This window comes from Orycteropus afer, unplaced genomic scaffold (assembly GCF_000298275.1).
Source record: "Orycteropus afer afer isolate SDZICR_OR568_19922 unplaced genomic scaffold, OryAfe1.0 scaffold00117, whole genome shotgun sequence".
NCBI lineage: Eukaryota > Metazoa > Chordata > Mammalia > Tubulidentata > Orycteropodidae > Orycteropus > Orycteropus afer.
The window spans coordinates 3,413,604-3,426,496 of record NW_006921704.1 but is presented as its reverse complement, the minus strand read 5'-3'; the positions used below and the strand labels follow the sequence as shown (position 1 = coordinate 3,426,496).

At 37.0% G+C, this 12,893-nt stretch overlaps 1 protein-coding gene across 1 annotated transcript in view; it reads right to left on the bottom strand.

Annotated features, from left to right (window-relative positions):
* The window catches only part of ABCC4 (ATP binding cassette subfamily C member 4), a 441,806-nt gene that overhangs the window by 90,923 nt on the left and 337,990 nt on the right, over nt 1-12,893 (bottom strand). The gene's annotated exons all lie outside the window — the stretch shown is intronic.

Genomic DNA, 12,893 nt, shown 5'->3' with positions numbered 1-12,893 from the left:
GCTAGGAAGCTGCCATCTAGATGCAACAACGGGTCTCTCCTCGTCAAGAAGAAAGAAGAAAACCAAAATTAATGGAAACAATCAGTCCTAGCGACTGGTACACCATCCGATCTGCAACCTATACAACCATGAGACCAGAAGAACTAGATGGTGCCCAGCTACCACTGTCATCCACTTGGAAGGGATGTAGGAGATCCTGCATAAAGAGGGAGAACAATGTGGAATAAAACTCAAAATCATTTGGAGGCAAAAAAAAAAAAAAAAAAGAAGGTGGGGACCAGGTTTGCTGGTCCAATGGAGCCTGGTGTAACCACTGAGACTATGGCCCCTAGCTGCCCTTCAGGTCTGGAATTGAACCCACAACTGTGGTTTCCAGCCAAACAAAGTACAGGCATGTGAGTTAAACATTTACCTCAAGTAGACACACGCCCTGGAGAGAACAATCATGGGAGAAGGAAGGGCTGCTTATGCACAGGGAGATAGCTCAGGGTGCAGAAGAGTATGAAGGGACGGACACTGGGAGGAGGTAACTATGGGGAGGAAGTGGGAGGGGAGCTGCTGCATTGTAAATTTTGGTCAATGACATGAGACAAAGTATATGTGAACTGCTGTATGAAAAGTGAATTTACTCTGTAAATCTTCACCCAAATCCTAATTAAAAAAAAAAAAAATGCCTTAAGCACTGTGCCACCAGAGCTTCTTTAGAGAGGGTAAGAAACCTGAATTCCAAATTATCCTGATTTCGTTTCGAAATTGGGGAGCAGTTATTATAGATGAGGAATCTAGGAGCCTTAGTTAAACATGGCATAAAGAAGTGGTTAACTGCAAATTCTGTGTTCAGAAAAGGAGGAACAAAAGTTTAATCTTTACCTTTAGTAGTGGGAATTCCTCTTTCTCGGTTTTCTACCCATAGGTAGCATATACTGAGGGCTAACTGCGAATCTGGTCATATATTAAATACTTCACATGTATTAACTAGTATTACTTTGATTAATCCTAATCTAGATACCACAAATGGTTAAATGTTTGACTATTAGCCAAAAGATTGGAAGTTTAAACCCACCAAGAGGTGTTTCTGAAGTCAGGCCTGGCAATCTGTTTCCAAAAGGTCACAGCCTTGAAAACTCGATGGAGTAGTCCTGCTCTGACACAAATAGGGTGGCCAGGACTCAGTGGAAACTAACAGCAACAAAAGCTCTAGGAAGTAGTAATATTATTTTACATTTTACAGAAGAGGACATCAAGGTTTAATGAGAGAAAAAGTAACTTGTTCAAGATTACACAGCATAAGTCACAGAGCTGAGGAGCCCACATCATTAGTTACTATGATATAATTAAACTTGTCCCCAGGACACAGTCAACTTTTCATTAAGGAAAAATTTATAACTCATTTAAACCTCTTAATTTGTCTTAATTTTTCCTCCTAAACACTCATTTTTAAGAAATTTCATACTTCATCAAGATGTCCAATAAAGCACAGAAAAGAGAAATTTTTTTATTGACATGTCTTAGAAGTCTGAGGAAGAGTTTTGATCATGAGAAAACAACTTACACTGCTGAAGCTTTTTCATTTTATCATCTAGATAAAAGTCAAATCAAATCAAACTCACTGACGTCGAGTTGGTCCCAAATCATAATGACCCCTCCTTGGGTTTCCAAGGCAGTACCTCTACGGAAGTAGATTGCCCAGTCTTCCTTCTAAGGAGTGGCTGGTGGGTTTGAACCACCACCCTTCTGGTTAGCAGTCAAATGTCTTAGGCACTATACCACCAGAGCTCCTATCATCTAGATATACTCTAAATTTTCCATCAACAGGATACTATTTAAAATGCTCTATTTAACAGGTTAAGGATAATGGCAAATAGCAGATGTCATTTATCAGGTGTTTACTCCACAGAAGGCATTGTGCTAACAGATCTAGGAACACTTACTTCATCCTTACTTCACTCTGTAGGTCAAGTATTAGCCTAACTCTACAAATGAAGAAAATGAACATCAGAGGAGTTAAATAACTTGACCAAAGGCTCAAAAGTAGAGGATGGTAGAACTACCATTTGAATTCAGGTCAGTCTGCTTCCAATGCTCATGAATAGCATTACAATGCCAAGACTTTCAACAGAAGTTTAGTGTTAGCTTTCACAATTCTGAACACTCCTCAAAATGAAAATTAACTTGGTCTATAAAGAGAACAACATAAAGAGAACAGGGAGAATAGAAATCCAAGTCACTGGATGATGCTGATTTAAGTATTATTCATCTTTATCAAGAAAAGTGTGGTATCAGGGTCTATGACTTCAGGTGACAGGAATGTAATTCAACACTTCATATCTACTTGCTATGAAAACATAGTGCTAGCTTCTTGGGTAGGGGTGAAGTAGAACACAGAGATTAATATGGTACAATCTGAGATCATTCAGGTTTACAATCTAAGACAGAAAAACATTCGTGCCAAGCACAAGGCACACACTGCTTTGGAAATATAGGGACGAATACATTAAAACTGTTTAGAGGGTTCTAAGAAAGGATATGTGAGGAATTAGTGGTTCAGTGGTAGAATTCTCTCCTTTCGTATAGTTGCCCGATTCACAGGCAATGTACCTTAAGTGCAGCCATCACTCATCTGTCAGTGGAGGCCTGTGTGTTTCTATATGATGAATAGGTTTCAGTGGAGCCTCTAGACTAAGATGAACTAGAAAGAAAAGCCTTGCAATCTACTTCTGAAAATCAGCCAATGCAAAGTCTATGGAGCATAATAGTCCAACCAAGAACTATCAAAGGGATGGTGCATACTGGGCAGTACTTCATTCCATTGTGCATGGGGACTCCATGAGGCAGAACCGACTCAATGGCAGCTAACAACGAGAAGGGACTTTTGGCTAAATGTTACTGGCTGCTTTACCAGAGAAATCAAAAGAGTGGCATGAATAATAATCACATGTAGTAACCACAGCCACAGCAATTTTGACTTAGGTGGATCTGAGCAGCAAAGGTTAAGTTGCTTCCCTGCATTAACATTGGTTACTCTGAGTGCTCACAGCAGCAGCCTGTACTGCGGCAGGCCATCCACCACAGTGTTCCCAGGCACGGCTCTGAGGGAAGGATTAGCCAAGTGATACCTTACAGAGACATCTGTTATCATTTCAGAGCTCTTCCAAATCAGTTTTCTCAAAGTATTCTCACAACTATATTGTGAACAAGAAAAGTAACAACCGTCATTTCCATTTACAGATAAGGAAAGTGAGGCTCAGGAGGTTAAGTGGCTGTCCTAAGTTCTCCGGAGAAGGTAGTGTGTGTTACGGAGAAAGTCAGAAGCAGTTCATACTGAGGGAACCCAAGTGCTACTATAACTATACTATAACACTGTGTTGGGCAGGGTCCAACACAGTGAACTGCTAAATCCTGAGGTGCATGAAGGAAGGAGGTAAACATCCCTGATCTGTAATTTCATGGATAGGAACCCCTAAGAACCAAGTTGCATTAATCTGATACATGCTTTATTTTGGACATGGTATGTTTTTTATTTTTTTAAATGGGAAGCTGTTTTGGTATTAACTTTTTTTTACATGTGTAGTAAAATATATATATGGACATGGAGTCCCTGGCTGATGCAAATGGTTAGACACTCTAGTACTAGCCAAAAGGTTGGCAGTAAGATCCCACCCAGGGACACCTTGGTAGATAGGCCTGGTGATCTGCTTCTGAAAGGTCACAGCCTTGAAAATCTATGGGGCAGCTCTACTCTTAACTGAGTCAACAGCAACTCACAACAACAATATGCATATAACAAACCACTTGCCATTTTAACCATTTCTAACTGTACAATTCAGTGACACTGATTACAATCTTTATGTTATGCAATGTTTCGCTGTAGTGTATATTAGGGTTGTATTTCCCATACTTATTCAATCTCTATGCTGAGCAAATAATCCTAGAAGCCAGACTATATGAAGAAGAACATGACATCAGGATTGGAAGAAGACTTGTTAACAACCTATGATATGGAGATGACACAATCTTGCCTGCTGAAAGTGAAGATGACTTGAAGCACTTACTGATGAAGATCAGAGACTAGAGTCTTCAGCATGGATTATACCTCAGTATAAAGAAAACAAAAATCCTCACAAGTGTATCAATAAGGAGCTCTAGTGGCGTAGTAGTTAAAGCATTTGATTGCTAATCAAAAACTTCAGTGGTTCAAACCCATCACACACTCTGCAGGAGAAGATGAAGCAGTCTGCTTCTGTAAAGATTTACAGCTTTGGCCATGAGGCACCAGAGAGGCAGTATTCACATGGAGGGAAAACTGGACAGACAGGAGTACATAGTTAAGAAGGTCATGGGGCAGGGGGGTCACAGAGAAGGGAGGGGAGGAGAGTGGGCTAGGGTTGGGGATGGTAATTGGGGTGTGAAATCAAGTATACACAAACATGAATGTAAAACAAATTTTGTTCTTTAAATGTGAACCCAAAGCACAAAATAAATACATGAATTTTGTGAAGCAGTTGTCAAATACAGCCATTATTAAAATGAAATATTATACACAAATATTTAAATAAAAAAAAAAGATTTACAGCCTTGGAAACCCTATGGGGCAGTTCTACTCTGTGTCCTAAAGGGTTGCTATGAATTGGAATCAACTCATTGGCAGTGGATTATTTTATGCTTTGACCTAATAAACCCCACCATGATAAATGGAGGAAAGATTGAAGTTGTCAAGGATTTCATTTCACTTGAATCCAAAATCAACACCCATGGAAGGAATCAAGAAATCAAATAATATATTTCATTGGGAAAATCTGCTGCAAAAGATCTCTTACAGTGTTAAAAAGCAAAGCTGTCACTTTGAGGACTAAGATGCACCTGACCCAAGACATGATATTTTTTATTGTCTCATATGCTTGTAAAAGTTAGACAGTGAAAAAGAAGACCAAAGAACTACGGTGTTGGCAAAGAATATTAAATATACCATGCACCATCGGAATAACAAATAAATCTGTCTTGGCAGAAGTACAGCCGAATGCTCCTTAAAAGCGAGTAAGGTAAAACTTCATTTCACATATTTTAGACATGTTAGCAGGAGGGACCAGTCCTTGCAGAATGGCATCACGCTTGATAAAGTGGAGAGTTAGTCAAAAAGAGCAAGACCCTCAACGAGATGGATTGACATAGTGGCTGCAACAGTGGGCTCAAACACAGCAATGCTTTTGATGATGGTGCAGGACCTGGGCAGTGTTTCATTCTACTGTCCTTAGGGTCACTATGATGTGCAAATAACTAACAATAACAAATTACATGTGCAACCATCACCACTATCCATTTTCAAATGTTTTCATCCCCCTAAACAGACACTAAGGAACCCTGGTGGCACAGTGTTTATGCATTTGACTTCTAACCCAAAAGTTGATGTTTTGAATCCACCAAAAGATGTGGCAGGCTGCTTCCGTAAACACTGTGGAGCAGTTCTACTGTGTCCTACAGGGTCATTATGAGTAAGAATCAACTTGATGGCAGTGAGTTTGGTTTTGGTTTGCCTCTCTGGATTTTGTAGTGGTACCAAGGTAGATACTGGGAGGAACAATAAATACATTTTGGTCATATTATTCAGCCATAAAGATAAATGAAGTCCTAATACATGCTACAACATGGATGAAAACATTATGCTGAGCTAAAAAAAAAAGTCAGACACAAAAGGACAAATACTCTTATGACTCACTTATCTGAAATACTTAAAATAGGCAAATACATGGAGACAAAAGTATATTAGTGGATGAAGTGCTGGTAGGAAGGGAAATGAAGAATTGTTAAGGGGTGCTGAGTTTCTGTTTACCCAAAAAACCAAACTCATTACCATCAAGGTTGTAAATCTTTATGGAAGCAGATTGCCTTTTCTTTCTCCTGTGGAGCAGCTGGTGAGTTTGAACCATCAATCTTTTTAGGTTAGCAGCCAAATGCCTTAACCACTACATCATCAGATCTCCTTAAACCAGAAGAGGAATGGAATTTTGAAGGAGCGAATTCCACTCATAAATGGAGGAAAATAGGGATATCTAGCTTCTCTCCTTTCATGCCTACAGCTGAACAACTTCTTACTGCACCTGGATTAACTGGATGGATCCCACTCCGCTACTTAGGAAGTTAAACTTCTTCCTTTACACTCATAACATGGTCCTTCTAGCTCTTCCTAGATCTGATCTTAAGTAAAGTCACTGAAATTGCTGCCATTATTAGCTGTCAAGAAAAAAAAACAAAAAAAAAAAACGCTGAAATAATTATGAGAGAAAAATTCAGAATTACTTTTTTTTTTTTTTTTTTTTAAGCAGATTCTAATTATTTGGATAATACTTATCAATTCCAACTATCTGGGTGTCACTAGGGTGAAGGCCTTTTATGACTGACTCACTTGAGAGATTATGTGGGAAGCAGAGGTAAGCTCAAAATGAAGAAGCTATGTCAATGCTCTTCTCTTAGTACTGACTGAACACTGCTATTTTAATTGTCTCATATGCATGTGAGAGCTGGACAATGAACAAGGAAGACAAAAGAAGAATCGATGCTTTTGAGTTGTGGTGTTGGTACCATGGACTGTCAGAACTAAAAAATCAGTCCTGGAAAAAGTGCAGCTGGAAAGTTCCTTGGAAGTGAGAATGGCCAGACTTCGTCTCACCTACTTTGGTCATGTTGTCAGAAGTGACTATTCCCTGGAGAAGGGTATCATGCTTGGTAAGGTGGAGAGTCAGATACAAAGGGGAAGGCCCTTAATGAGATGGATTAATACAATAGCTGCAAAAAATGAGCTCAGGTAATAGCAAGGATTGTGAGGCTGGCACAGGACCAGTGTTTCTTTCTGTTGTACACAGGGTCACTATGAGTCAGAGCCCATTTAACGGCACCTAACAACAACAACAACAGCTGACAATCAAAGCAAGGTACAATTGCTTCCACTTTCTCAAATACCAATTAATAGATAAAATTTCCTGGGCCTGTCATACATTTAACCTCTTAATTATTTCATACATCTTATTTAATTCTCACATCAAATCTAAGTAGGAGACTTGGTCATCTCTATTTACAATGGAAGAAACTAGGGTTCAGAGTGGTTAAGTAACTTACCCAAAGTCATACATAATTCAGTGCAAGTTTTGAACTCATGCCTATTTTTTTTAACTGCTGCATGATGTTGCATTCCATATACATCTAAAATTCCTAACTGCAAAGAAATCAATCAATACCTAAAAAATCCCCATTATGAATCAGAATCAACTCGATGGCAGAGGGTTTTTGGTTTATGATGGTTAAAACACACATCTAGATGTTTCTATGAAGGCATTTTGTAGATGGGGTTAACATTTATAGTCAGTCAACTTTAAGTAAAGATAAGCCTTGATAAGGTGGGAGCGTCTCATCCAATCAGTTGAAGGCCTTAAGTGCAAAAACTGAGGTTTTCTGGAGCAGAAGAAATTCTGCCTGGGTTTCCACCCTGCCAGCCTGCCCTATAAATTTCAGATTCAAAACTGCAACATCAACTCTTGACTGAGGTTTTAGTCTCCTGGCCTACACTATGGATTTTGGATTTGCCAGTCCCCAGAATCACGTGAGCCAATTCCTTAAAATAAATCTCCCTCCTCTCTCTCTCCCTCTCACCTCCTTCCCTCTTTAAATAAATATGTATCTATTGTTTCTGTTTTACTGGAGAATTCTGATAATATATTTTGATTTTATATATATTTTATTACATATATATTTTCCTTTTCTAAATTTTATTGGATTTCCTATGGTTATATCTGGTCCTTCCCATGATGTTACCAGTCCTGGGCCCCTAGCTCAGAGAACAGAGTTGAACATGAAAAGGATATTATTAAATGCCTGCCAAGAGAGCACACGGAGGTGTTGAATTCAATTATTGTTGAATTCAGGAGAAAAAAGTATCAGAAGAAAGATGATTTCTAAGCCCAGAATTAAAATGCCTTGAAGGAAACAAATAAAAAGAGCCAAATTTAACTTTAATAAATACATAAAACCTTTGAATTGGATATTTCAGGTTGAATATTTCATAGGTTCAGTATCTGCATTTGAATAGTGGTAAAAACATAAATATCATCCCCAGGAAGACTCTTCCTCTAGAATTAAAATTGTATTCTAATATAGATTTTTAACTTTTTTTTCCCTACAAGCACAGTTTCAAATACAAGAACCAATTTGCTTGTTTGGCACTGAACTACCAAAGGGCTTACATTCCTGTAGGAATTTGAATTCCTAGGTATCTACCCACAACATACTTTAAAATAAATTCCATGAGATTCTGTTCCTGCTAGTTATTGTGACACTTGTGCCAAAGAACATGTTTTCTATAAACAGAAGTAAAAATGTATTCTTGTTTGATGCAAACAAACATGTCATCCATACTTTTGGCTCATTGTATTGCTTATCTGCACTCTCCTACTTGTATTAGGCACAAAATAAAATATGCACTTAATCATTAAGGCCACTGAATCAGAAGACAGTATTTTTGCTATTTGTTTACAGTATTAAAAATGAAATAAGGCTAATTAAGATGGCTAACACCTTAAAGGAACTTGAGAACTTTTAATTCTGCTGTCAGTCAGACTCTTAACAATCAGGTTCTAAACTGTGATAAGTACAAATCATCCAGATTGCCTTAAACTATTGATTTTGCAGATCTGACTTAAGTGCAATAAACAAAGCAAGACTCACTTCTTGGCAAGAAAACACAGGAAGATTTTCCTCTGATTTAAAGACAGAGAAAAACTGATGCCCTTTTTTTTTAAATCAGTAAGCTCTTTACTGATGTGGGTGTAGATGAAATTCTTCTGCCTATTTATTTTGGAAACATATAAGATAAAAAAAAATATCTCTAAATGAAATGCCTATCATATAGATTGTGCCGCTGGCTAAAATAGGATTATTGTGGAAGCACTAAAATTGTGAACAGCCTATATAAAACTCTAAAGGAATTTAAGGGATACAAAATTCCAACCAGAGCATATTCATTATGCTTTAACTATAGGATAAATAGAAGTGAAGGTAAAACATGGATGGTTTTTAAAGACAAGTTCCTAAAGGCTTTCTTTTCAGTGTCAGTATTAAGTCAGCAGATGTAAGTTATGCACTAATATAGTGCCTTGCATGTCTTAGGAGTTCAGAAGTTAATTCTGGTCCCCATGTCTATTATCTTTATAGGCTCCACCATGGGAAGTCCCTCCATTATTACTTCTGTTTTCTTTGACTTTACCCATCTCAGTTCACTCTGTTAAACCAAACTTTATGGAATGTTGGTATGTTTAATTTGTGTGAAAGACCTTTACAGCCTCTACGATTAAGCTTTCCTAAATTCGTACTTCCCTTCGGATACAATAATCACCCTTTAGTCCCTCATTTGGCTGCCTCTGATCTTTTCACATCAGTGCTACTACCTTCAGGACCTGTGTCATCATTTACTTGGCTTGTTCCTGAGTCACAGCCAACGCCACTAACAAATGACTGGTGGTGTTTGGTTTACAATCTGTTTACCAACACACATAGAAACATCTGGGAAACCAGATGCATAGCTTCTTTCCTTTGTTGTTGTTGTTGTTGTTATTTGCTGTCAAGTCGGCCAGACTCATAGCAACCCCACCTTGGGTTTCCAAGGCAGTATCACTATGGAATAGGATTGCCCAACCTTCCTTCCGAGGAGTGGCTGGTGGGTTTGAACCGCCAGGTTTCTGGTTAACGGTCAAGTGCCTTAGGCACTATGCGATCTCATTTAGCAATGGCTTTACTTTTTTTTTTTTTTTTTTAGTGTTAATGCTGAAATTCAAGGCTAGAGCCCACCTATATGCCACATTTAACAGACACATCTTTAAAATAACAATGCATAAAACTTTGAAGTAAAAGGCTGGAAAAAAGATAGATGAACACTCTAACCAAAAGAAAGCTGGAGTAGGTATAAGGCAGGAAGAATTTCTAGAAATATAGGAAAACAATTCATAAAGATTAAAGAGTCAATTTACTTGTAATATAATTTGAAATATAAATATATATACACCTAATAATATAGTTTCAAAATGTATAAAACAAACTCTGACAGAGCTATAAGAGAAATATAGAAAACCACAATCATCATGGCAGAACTCAAACCACTAATCTCAATAATGCTAGCATAAGCAGATTAAAAAAAAAAAAAGACAAAGAGATGCAGAAGATTTGAATAACACAATGAACAACCTTGATCTAATTAAGAGCTCTGGTAGCATAGTGCCTAAGGCACTTGACTGCTAATCAGAAGGCTGGCGGTTCAAACCCACCAGCCACTCCTCGGAAGGAAGTTTGGGCAATCTACTTCCATAGTGATACCGCCTGGAAAACCCAAGAAGGGGTTGCCTGGAAAACCCAAGGAGGGGTCGCTATGAGTCGTGTTGGACTCGAGGGCACATAACAACAACAAAGCAGCTAAAAGCTGCATAACATAGATTCTTTTCAATTGTTCGTATTCTAGGTCATACCACAAGTATCAATAAATTTCAAAGAGCGGAAAATGTAAAAAGTATATGCTGACCTGAGTAGATTTAACAAGAAATCAATTATAAAAACATAATTAGGAAATAATTAAATGTTCGGGAATGAAACAATATACTTCTAAATGAAACACAGCTCATAGAAGAAATGATAATGGAAATCACAAAGTATTGTGAAATAAAAGAAAATGAAAATTCGTATTAAAAGTTGAAAGCTATAATTAAAGTTGTGCTTACAGGTAAACTTACAGCTTTAAACATATACACACACACTTTAAAGAAAAGCTAAAAATCAATGGCCTAAATATCCATCTTGAGAAGATAGGAAAAGAATGGGATATTAAACTAAAGTGTATAAAAGAATGGAAATACAATAAAAGTAGAAATTAATGAGATTAAAAAAAAAAAAAAAACTAACTTTCAAGGAGTAACTCAGCAATTCTAAAGCTTGGTTCTTTGAAAATACAGATAAAATTAATAAGCCCCTATCAACAATGACCAAGAAAAAGAGAAAAAAAATTATCATGATAATTAAGAATTAAGAGAGGGGAACAAGAGATCATATAGACATTAAATAGAGAATATAATAAACTTTGTGCCATAAAGTGTTTCAAAATGTGATGCAAAAAATAAAGTTGTTGGGAAAAAAAAAACTTAAGCATAAGAAAAAAAAAATTTGAACAAATATATATATTTAAATCCTAATTGAAAAATTTTCCACCCCAAAACTTTAGGCATAGATGACTTTACAAGTAAATTTTACCAAAAAGTTTTACCAAAATGTTCCAGAGAACTGAGTTTAGCATTGTCTTGATATGAAACCAAAAAAGACATTAAAAGAAAGGAAAATTAAAAACCAACATGCCTCAAGAGCATTTACACAACAATTCTAAAGGTAATAAAATAAACTGAATCTAAAGATACGGAAAAGTCTAATAATTCATAATGAAACTGGGTCCTTTCCAGGAATGCAAGTTTGTTTTAACATTTGACCATTAATCAATTAATGTTATTTACCATATTAACAGAATAAAGGAAGAAAAATCACACGATCATCTTAGTAGCGCTAGAAAGAGCATTTGATAAAATGTAACAATCACTGATGATTCCAGTAAGTTCTCTTAGGAAACTAGGATTACAAAGATATTTCCTTATTCTGATCTGGGATATTGGACATTTTCCCTCAGAGACCTTGAAAAGACCAGGAAGCCTATGATCACTATTTCTATTTAAAATATATTATTGCAATAAAGCAAGAAAAAATAAAGGTATAAGAAATGAAAAGGGAAAAAATGAAACTGTACTGGGCATCATGTTTGTGTATGTAGAAAATCTAAAGTAATCAATAGATTAACTACTAGAATTAATAACAAATTGTGATAAGGATTCTACATATGACCAATATATAAAAATCAATTCTATTTTTATGTAGTAACAATAATTAGAAAGAGAAAAAATTTAAAAGATACTACTTAAACAACAGCATAAAAACAAAATCAAATATCTAGAATAAAACTAAAAATATACATGTCAGAGTTCTGGTAAGATGGCGGAATAGGCAGAACACTGCAAAGACCCTCTTTAACAAAGAAAAGGGGAACCAATTAACACAGATACAGAAGATAATCCTGGACCCCTGAGCTTTGAAGGGAAGGATATAGAAGTGGACTGAAAATCCAACTAGTAGAAGAATTTGCTGTGGACTTTTGTCTGTGCATAGGGCACAGCCATTTTGAATGTTTACAAGTGGCTTGACCATTATGGATATTTAAAGCAACAGCATTCTCCCAGATTCCAGGGACTTAAGAATGGGTTCCACTTGCCAGGAACCCCAAGGACATTCCGGACCCAGATGACTGGAAATGTGCGACATTCTCCTTGTTACTCTTATACCCCACACCCTCTTGGTGAATGGGAGTGAAGCCATCCCTCACTCCCACCCACTTTCTCGGCCAGCATGAATTCCATACCAGTCTGTGTGCTTGGACAGAGCATGGGTGCCTTGCCCTGTCGTGCCTCGATTTTTTTTTCCTTTTTCTGTTTTTTAGTTTGTTTGTTTCTGTTGTTTCTAAAACTACTACTACTACTATTACTTTTGTCCTTTCACAATTATTCTTTATTCTTCCCCTCACAGGTTCTAGGTTTCAGGTTTTTTTCGTTTCCCTACTCCTGGTTGTAATTTTTTTTTTCTTTCTCGTGGTTAACCTAGTTCCTTGTTTTTCTTTTTGCATTTTCCCCATATCTTTCTTCACTATTCTCCTTCCCTACCTTTTTTATCTTATTGCCGTCTCCCCAGATATTGCAGGGTGTTTTTTTTTTTTCTTTTTCCCTCTTTTATTTTTTTTTTTTAATTAGGATTTGGGTGAAGATTTACAGAGT